An 8,866-nucleotide genomic window follows, 5' to 3' on the forward strand; every position below is an offset into this window, starting at 1 on the left:
TTGCATGCATTAGTTAACATGTGAATCATTCTGCACTACTGACCAACTTGCACAAAAATAAATATAAAGTTTATAGTTTTCACTGTGGGGGGGGGGGGGGGCTTGATCCCAAGGAGGAGATTCTACCTTTTCTTTGAGCGTGGTGACTTCTTCCTTGCTGATCTTCCAAGGAAACTTCTCCATGGTCTCCCCTGCTTCCTCATCCAGCATCCAGGGTTTGGAGAGCTCCTTGATGATTGTGTTGGTCTTGATCTTACCCAACCAACAGCACAGAACTCCATCTTGGGCAAAATCTTGTCCTTGTACCAGCCTTCAGAAAAAGAAAAAAAAACAGTCAATTGTTATTTAATGATCGTTAACTTGGTTATCGTTAAGATCGGAGTAAACCTGAAGTTAACACAACCTAGATATACCTCACGGTATACCAAACGTTAAATCTGACACCGTGGCAGCAAGGAGATTTCCACCTTGCTATGAATATGCCTTTGAATGAGCATGACAACTATTTATAAAAGATATAGACATATATCATACTCGGCAATAGGGATAGTCAGTGGAAAGAACTTGGGACAGGTGTGTACAAAGTTACGCGCAAGACTCAGACTTTTTTTAAGCGAATTACTGAGAAGACGACCATAATGATTGGTAGTTCAGGATATTTTATTATGGAGTAGATTAACCATCTTGGTTAGGAGGATATTTTTTAGAAAGAAATTATGGAGGAGACTAACCATCTTGGCTAGGAGGATATTTTTTTTTAGAAGGGAACTATGGAGGAGACTATAACAAGCTTGGCTCGGAGGGTTTTTTTTTTAGAAGGAAATTATGGAGGAGACTACCATCTTGGCTAGGAGGATATTTTTAGAAGGGTATCATTTAGAAGGGTATTAAGGAGGAAACTAACCATATTGGCTTGGAGGATATTTTTTTAGGAGGGAAGTACAGAGGAGACTAACCATCTTGGCTAGGAGAATATTTTTTAGAAGGGAATTATGGAGGAGAGGAACCATCATGGTTTAGGAAGATATTTGTTTTAGAAGGGATTTATGGAGAAGACTAACCATCTTGGCTAAAAGGACATTTTTTAGAAGGAATTTATGGAAGAGACAAACTATCTTGGCTAGGAGGATTTTTTTTAGAAGGGAATTATGAAGAAGACCAAAGATTTTAGGTGGAAAATGGACTGGAATATTGATGTTTAATATGTCGAGTTCCACTTGGCAAAGAAAATGAACTAATTATGAGTTGTTCAATTTCCACTGAAAGTGATCAATACTCATTTTTGAAAAATCACCCACCAGAATGTCAAAGGTTGGACGCAATTAAAGATATTGCAAGACTGGACTTAAAATCACAAAAACCAGGGACAAAGCGTTAAGTTATGGAAGACAGATAGTGCCACTCAATGAGTGTGAATATATTTTTTTGGTGCGTGTGAAAATATTTTTTTGTACAGCGGCCGCCACTTATTATGACGACTTATGTGGCGGCCGCCACTTATTATCTGGCGGCCGCCACATAATAAGTGGCGGCCGGTGTGCAAAAAAAATATATTTTCACACGCACCAAAAAAATGTATTCACACTCATTGAGTGGCACTATCCATCTTCCGTATAAAGTGGATACTGGGAAGAGCTCTAAGTGTATTGTCTCCATGCATGGACAAAAGAGGGCGCTTTATAGTCAAACAAGCAGAAGCCGGAATGAGGGACACTTCACTGGTTCACTCATGCTGGATATCGTTCATTTTGGTACCAGCATTTATAAGCCACGATGGCGCCCAAATGGCCCTCGTTTATAGTTTTCTCTGTGGAGGGGGGGGGGCTTGAGTGCAAGAAGGAGATTCTACCTTCTCGTTGAGCGTAGTGACTACTTTCTTGCTGATCTTCCAAGGAAACTTCTCCGTGGTCTCCCCTGCTTCCTCATCCAGCATCCAGGGTTTGGACAGCTCCTTGAACCGTCTCAGGCTCTACTCCTTGGGCTTCTTGTTCAGGTCCGGGATGACCTCCACGTCTATAGTTTTCACTATAGAAGGGGGGGGGGGTGCTTGAGCGCAAGGAGGAGATTCTACCTTCTCTTTGAGCATGGTGACTTCTTCCTTGCTGATCTTCCAAGGAAACGTTTGGTCTCCAGGCTGCTTCCTCATCCAGCATCCAGGGTTTGGAGAGCTCCTTGATGATTGTGTTGGTCTTGATCTTACCCAACCCACCAATCTAGACGGAAACCAATCAGGAAAGAAAATTTGAATGCATTTGCTCTAAATAAATTGTGTCCAGGTCTTGGAAAAGACTAACGTTAGCGCTGCGAAAAACCTGGACAAATCTGGTTTAATGATCTTGTTATACATTTTGCAACTTTGACTTAATTTTTTAAAGACCTGCTTGCATTTTACTCAAACTGTTCATCAAAATTCATCCCGCAAAGTCTTCTTCAAGTACTCAACTGTGAGTACACATTTCGGTACACAAAATACGGTACTCGAACAACAGTGCCTATTGTCCTCCAACGCCAGTTTGTGCACTAAGTCTATGGGAAAGGTTTAGATCAGGGAACAAAGGAAAACACAAAGCCAATTAAGCCTCGGAAGCATAGCAGAAAACGACAGTGTTCGTATATTTTAAATGCAATTTGTGTTTTTCTTTTAATGCAAACAAATATTATACGCATTATACCAGTATGTCCAAAGGAAATGTCCGTCTGACTATTTTTGAAATAACTACAAAACCATGAAGTCCAATTTGAAAAAGTTTGATTGTGCAGATACTCCCTATCTTGGCCTCAACCCCGATGAGTTTCATTTAATTTCAGTCACGCATCACTGCACACTTGTCAATTGATCACAACAACATTTTGGGACACTGTGACCAAGTTCCTTGCCTTAATCAATTTCAGTGCTGTGTTAAGTAAGCTGTGTAAAATCCTGCATGTTGTGAAAAGGGCTGCAATTGGGATTGGAATCATTTGCCTGGCTATCAGTCATCACGGCAAGACCTCGGTTTAATGCTCAAGGGCAAATGATTCCAATCCCAAACCACATCAGACTTTATTTTCCACAGACACTTTTTTGGGGGCATAATGTATGACAATTAATAATGATATAGGATGAGATTTGAAGGTTTGCATGGTGAAAGATACTAAGACAAGATAAGTTTGGCAGTAGCACCATGTGAATAAAACTCTTTTCTGAGTATGTGTGGTTCTGAAAAGAACCGGAGGGACTCAGCGTTGCAAACAGTATGCTCTGCCCGTCGATCAGGAGAATGAAGGATTCCAACGATGATGCGATGTTATAAGGATGGGTGCGGTGAGGCGTGAGAAGGATGCAAACTGGTGAAGCTCGAAACCGGTGAAGCTGAGACAGGATGCAAGTTGACTGAAGGATGCTGGATGATCACTGGAGCGTGTCAGTACACAGTGAGGGGGCAAAGGGGAAGGAGCTCAGGGGTATAGTTGGCTTCTCTGATACGTCGGGGGTACCAGCGGTCGATGCTACTGAGTATTTCTGCTTGGCTTCAGTTGATCGGGTGATCTTCGGTGTGGGAGTGTTTGACAATGGAAGATTTCTTGAAGTCTCCCTTCCTGCCATGGGCTTTGCGTTCATTGAGTCTGGTGGGGAGGTCCCTGCCAGTCTCGCCGATATACACTTTGCCACATTGACATGGAATCTTGTACACTCCTGGTCTGCATTCAGGGTCACACCGATCCTTGTGTGAAGTCAGCAGGTTCTGCATCTTCAGAGGGGCTGTGTGGAAGACTCGAATTCCATGCTTTTGGAGGATGCGCTGGATGTGATGAGAAGTGGTGCCTAAGTAGGGGAGGGTGATCGAACTAGGGGCCCTAACTAGTTGGCTTTGGGTATAGGAGACCCTACGGCCGGGAATGGTTCTTGGGTCTTGTGTCTTGACTTGGCTGGTATCCGTTGCGCTGCAGTGCTGTGGTGATGTGATGGAGTTCTTGAGGTAGGTGTTCATCATCTGCGACGATGAACACCTACCTCAAGAACTCCATCACATCACCACAACTTCACCAGTTTGCATCCTTCTCATGCCTCACCGCACCCATCCTTATATAACATTGCATCATCATTGGAATCCCTCATTCTCCTGACGACGGGCAGAGCATACTGTTTGAAACGTTGAGTCCCTCCGGTTCTTTTCAGAACCACACATACTCAGAAAAGAGATTTATTCACATGGTGCTACCGCAAAACTTATCTTGTCTTAATAATGATATACTTAGTGTCATGTTAACAATAAAACTTTTTAAGTCTAACGTTAGTTTTGTTTTAGTTATGATTTTAGTAATGTAAGATGATTTGATATGATGGAGTTGAGATAATCTGTCGCCTACCTTTTGCTTGCTTCTTCTTTTTGTAGTCAAAGTCAAGACGTCGCCCCTGTAAATTCTTCCGATGGTGCTGTAGAAATCAAACATTGGGGAGAAAGTTAATGTACTGTTTGACAAGAGACATTTGCACATTGCTGTAAGGCACCTTATATAAATTATGGGTCAAAGTGTGACAATTTTCGAGTTCCTGTTATCTCTGAACGTTGCCATTTGCTGTTCAAGTATCATTAAGAATGACTTCAACAATTTGTTGGGTAGGTTGTCTGCTTCACATAATCACTCTTGGTGGACGACTGCATTAACCCTAACCTTCCCAAATCCTCCAAAATCCTCTTTGCAAAATGAAGGATTTTGCAGGATTGAGGCTGTTTAATTGGCAAAAATGTGTGGCTGATTTTGCAGGATGCAGTGTGTCAAGGTCTTGGGCCGGGCCTTGTGTTTGTTTATGCTCAGCTGTGCATAAATTATACTTGAAGTCCTCCGCACTGCTCCAGGATGTCACTGGCTCTGCCTCAACATATTGACAGTGATTGCTGGAGGATTTTGTAGGATTGAGGCAGTGATCATTCTTCCACGGATCACATTCAAGAAATAACGGAGGATTTTGCAGGATTGAGGCTGCATGCAATTTTGACATGGAGGCAGTTGGAGGATTTTGCAGCATCATCGCAAAAATGCCCAGGGAGTTAGGGTTAAAAATGACTTTAAACAATTTTGTATTCGTTGTGTAGGTAGTTTGCTATTCATAATCACTCTTGGAGGATGACTGCATTAAGGAGTGCATCAGAATTATAAAATCACAGATGTCAGATGTAACAGGGACAGGAAAAAAGTGGACCCCAAATTTATTGAATGACCCAAAGTACACAGGCATAAGTTACAACCCATTCAACCAGTAATCGATCACTGGTCTTCTATCAATTTTTTCCAGATTGGCCACAATTTGTGCTTGAATTTCCCCGCAGGTGGCTGTGCAACACAGTCCTGCTTCTATCAAAATCAACCAAATTCTGTCAGATTCTGTAAGATGGAACTCACGTTGATCTCCTTCAGATCTTTGTTCTTGAGATGATCCAGGGGATCCAGGAAGTTCTGTCTGACGTTCAGATCGAAGGCGCCCTTGACTTCAGAAAGTTGCCTCAGTGATTCTCCCATCTCGACCATCGCCGTAGCTGTATCCAAAAAATAACCAAAACAATTTTTTTTTTTTTTGTAATGATACCTATAAAAAACAACATTTTATTGTTCTGTTGTTTCCACCAAAACTAAACAGCTGTGCTACATATACCCTGGGAGCTGAGATTGTCTATGAAATGCATGGTCTACGAAATGCATTATTAGACAGAGTAAAAAAAAAAACGGTTTCCCGTCTGCTTTTTTTTCCCTCCACCATGAGGTGAGGTATATGTTTTCATCGGCCTTGGTTTGTCTGTGAACAGGATAACTCAGGATAAATGCAGAGGCACTAGGCTCACGTGAATCGCGCACTCCGGACTCCATCGACCAAAACATTTGCGAGCCTCGTCTTTAAAGAACGCATGCACATAGTCGTGGCGCGACCTCAAAAATGGCTTTTAACTTTGTTCGCCGGATTACGCTATATGAGAATGTAAATTCCAGTAACCCTGCTTAACCCTTCTGTTAGTGAGCATAAGCCATGTCTGAATGACATGGCTACGACTAACACTAGCCCACATGGGAAGTGGCTTCATCTGCTTCCATAGGTGCAACTAATGTATTAGCCGTAGCCACTTCATTCTGACGTGGCTTTATGCTTTTCCATTTTCCCTAATTTGTGCTTGAATTTCCCCGAACGTGGCTGTGCAACACAGTCCTGATTCTATCAGAATCAACCAGATAATGGGTGATGTTAGATTTTGTAAGATGGAACTCACGTTGATCTCCTTCAGATCTTTGTTCTTGCGATGATCCAGGAAGTTCTGTCTGACGTTCAGATCGAAGGCGTCCTTGACTTCAGAAAGTTGCCTCAGCAATTCGCTCGACCATCGCCGTACCTGTATCCAAAAAAACAAAATGCTAGATTTTATTGTTCTGTTGTTTCCACCAAAATGAGAACAGCTGGGCTATGTGTACCACGGGAGCTGGGATGGTCTATGAAATGCATTATTCAGCGGAAATATTTGAGAGAATTGTGCCTAAAGTTGATGATACAAGCATGGCATTTGGCACACAGTCAGAGTATGTCTTATTAAAGGGCCATCACAGATTTGCCCTTTGAAAAAATCTAGTTAACAAGCAATATTCAAAATTTTCAAAATGGCTGCCATTGGTCATTTTGCTACCTATAGTGGAATCTGGCGACCAGAATTAGCAGGTTTTTACTGCGGTGGTGTCTCGCTCACGCGCATACTGAACGTGTTCTTAAAGACGAGGCGTGCGTGCATTTTGGTATTCTTATTGGTTGAAGGAGCCTTGAGCACGCGCCCTACCTGAGTGCGACTCGCGCAAACATTGCGCCACCGCAGAAAATGGCTGCCATCGGATTTGTCTATATTTTTTCAAAGGACAAATCTGCGATGGCCCTATGGCCAAATATCTTTCTCGTGACATACTCTGACTGTGTGCCAAATGCCATGCTTGTATCATCAAAGGCACAATCCCATCGCCTATCTGCTGTACTAGTACATGTAGCTACAATATTGTTGGAAACAAATAAACAGACAACTGACAAATTTGCAAAATAAAGGGCGAGTAAAAAAAACCGAAACCCAAACGGCTGGACCAACTTTTGATTGAAGTTTTTCCTGTAGCACTTTCAAAATCCAGAATATATGAAAGCCTAGTTATTAGACTTTCTTTTAGTACAAGAATCATTCAAATCACTCATGTACTTTTCAAGTTACGAAATTTGAACACATCCGCCGTTTTAGAGTTCTGTCCACACATCACAAAAATAGGAAGTGTTCTTGCAGCAAAATGAAAACAATTCTCACAAGGATGCAATTGTTTTAATTTTACTGAAAGAACACTTACCTTTTTGTGATCCGTGGACAGAACTTTTAAAACAGTGTTTGTGTTGAAAATTAAGCAACTTGAAAAGTTCATGAGTGATTTGAATTATTCTTGTGTTAATACAAAGCCCATTGATTGGGCTTTCATATCCTAGATTTGGAAAGTGCTACAGGCAAAACTTCATTCAAACATTGGTCCTGCCATTTGAGTTTTGTCTTTTTTGACTCACCTGTATATTGCAAATGCATGCATTTATAAATAAAAAAAATTAAAAAATACAAAGTGGGTGCAAAAAAGGCAGTGAAATTTTCCGTTCAATTCTGAAGACCCCCTCTGCCTAGGTTGTCGTTGTTGTGCTCACGTTCAAAACTGCATGATACGCTGTGTGTACGCGTTCCCAATTGGGTAATGGTGTCTGACCTCGACCTCATGCAAAGGTCGTGACGGCGTGCTTGCGCACAATGCACTGCATGCACGGCAGATTCCCCTGCGCCGCGCCGACGACTGTTTCCTGATGAAGAGTGCTGTGTAAGTTCGCGGTACGCCTAGGAGTCGCGCTACACAGCACTCTTCATCAGGAAACAGTCGTCTTCAGAATTGAACAGAAAATTTCACTTTTCTTCCGGATCGTAAGTAAACTTGAGTACAACCATCTTAACCATCGATATCTACTTGTACTTCAGGTGGCATATCTAGTAATTTGGAGGCCGTTTTGAAGGTGAAATCTGATGTTTTTTGTTGGAAAATGTTGGTTTGGGACAGTGACAGGATGATGTTGTCCAGGTCGCGGCATTAGCTTGGACCCCACTATCGCCAGACCATGTCCAAAATGTTAAAAAAGGCGATAAGTTGGGTCCAAGTTACTCAGACTAGGTCCAACTTAGCCCCATAAATGTGGCCGATTTACTGGACTACCTCCGTAAATAAAGGCCATGAAGGCCACACTTCCACCATGTACAAAAACATGTCAAACTTTGTCAAATTTTGATTTGCACATTTAGGCTTAATTTGTAGTTTATTTTTGCTTTTTAGTAGAAGCCTACTCACCATCTTTATAGCCTAATCAGAAAGTGCTGCCTTTTTCAGATGTCTCTTTTTCGTGAAATTTCCAGATTCGTTTGCACACGTTCGCGTATCAAACAAAATTTCAACATGAAATTTCACGAAAATTAGACATCTGAAAAAGGCAGCACAAACATGACAAAAGTGAGCATGGTGAGTACATGTAACTTCTATTTTTAAACCAAAAATAAAGTTCAAACTAGGCCTAAATGTGAATATCAAAATTTGACAAAGTTCGACATGTTTTTGTACATGATGGACATGGTGGAAGTGTGGCCTTTATTTGCGGAGGTAGTCCAGTAAATTGGCCACATTTATGCCGGCTAGGGTCCAACTCCAACGGTCCGCGGACTACACTTGAAACTTCAAACACCATGACCATGCTTTTTGCTGACCTATCTCGAACACTCTATCTAGCAAGAGCATCATCACGATAACCCCAGTCCAACCGAGGGATTCCTTCTGCCAAAATCGCTTCATTCTC

The sequence above is a fragment of the Patiria miniata genome, unplaced genomic scaffold (assembly GCF_015706575.1).
Source record: "Patiria miniata isolate m_02_andy unplaced genomic scaffold, ASM1570657v1 HiC_scaffold_10, whole genome shotgun sequence".
NCBI lineage: Eukaryota > Metazoa > Echinodermata > Asteroidea > Valvatida > Asterinidae > Patiria > Patiria miniata.